Source organism: Pteropus alecto, unplaced genomic scaffold, assembly GCF_000325575.1.
Source record: "Pteropus alecto unplaced genomic scaffold, ASM32557v1 scaffold105, whole genome shotgun sequence".
Classification (NCBI taxonomy): Eukaryota; Metazoa; Chordata; class Mammalia; order Chiroptera; family Pteropodidae; genus Pteropus; species Pteropus alecto.
The window spans coordinates 7,134,863-7,136,032 of NW_006436294.1; the positions used below are offsets into that span (position 1 = coordinate 7,134,863).

A 1,170-nucleotide genomic window follows, 5' to 3' on the forward strand; every position below is an offset into this window, starting at 1 on the left:
AGGGACCTGCGGACAGGGAAGTGGCCGTCAGCCGAGTGCTCCCCTACCTCCCACACGCAGGGGTGCAGGTGCCCGACCCCACCAACCAGGCGGGATCCTGTGAGCCCCTGGTGGTCCACGGGGAAGGGACATGCACACCCCCCGGACGTGACCACCGGGCACACCAGGAAGGCCCTGATGCCCCCACTTAGTGGCGCCCCCCGCAGGCCCCAGGCTCAGGGCTGCCTGGGAGGCACCAACCGAGGCCCACCCACTCCCCCTAGCTGCCCCTAGCTGCCACACCCGTGGGCTGCCATGGAGATGAGGGGCTTGGGGGCCGGACGCATGGAGACCAGCCGGCCTCCAGAATCTACAAGGGCATGGGGCTTTACCCCTCGGGGCAAATTTCAGCAGCAACTTGTTTATGCAAATTGAGCTTAATTCTGTGTCAGCTTGGACTCTGCTTGTAGTGCTGTCACTGTGGAGTCCCCGCTACCTGCACCCCACTGGCAAGTCTGGGCAAAGGGGTGCTGGCTAGCCCCATGTGCACATCGCCGCGACCTGAAGACGCCCCCAAGAGCAGGGGCCTCCGTGAGGAGGTGCCACTCGGGCCCAGCGGAGGGCTGGCTGAAACGGCAAGGCGAGGGCAGAGGCCCAGACCCTGTGGCACCTGTCCTCGGTGCCCGCTCAGGCCCAAGCTCTGCAGGTCTCTCCCCTCGGAGGCTCTCGGACCCCACCTCCACCTCACGCAGAAGGGGGTGGCACCGGGGACTGTGGTCTGATGCGTGAGTGCCGAGGGCGGCTGGGCCGGCCTGGGTGTCCGAGCACACGGGCACCACGGCAGACCTGCTCTCGGGCACGGCCCAGCCCTACCACTCAGCTCTGCCCCCCCAGGCCTCGATCTCTCCATCTGCAAGTTGGGAGTAAGTCCTGCCAGCCTGCAGCCTCTGAGGGCCCGCTAGAGAAATAACGTGTGCAAGTGAGCGGCGCCCAGGGGACCCGAAGCTGCAGTGTAAGTACAAACGCCAGGCGGGGAGCGCTGAGGCCGCCGCTCGCTGGAGGCACTTAACCCAGTTTCCTTTAATTAAAATTCAAGCTCACAAACACCGATCTTGGCGGGGACAGGTCCCACCAAGGGGCCTGGCCACTCAGCCCCGGCTGTCCGTGCCCCACAGGCTCCAGCTGCCCTGC

At 66.0% G+C, this 1,170-nt stretch overlaps 1 protein-coding gene across 1 annotated transcript in view; it reads right to left on the reverse strand.

Annotated features, from left to right (window-relative positions):
• The window catches only part of ZC3H3 (zinc finger CCCH-type containing 3), a 61,602-nt gene that overhangs the window by 15,858 nt on the left and 44,574 nt on the right, over positions 1-1,170 (reverse strand). The gene's annotated exons all lie outside the window — the stretch shown is intronic.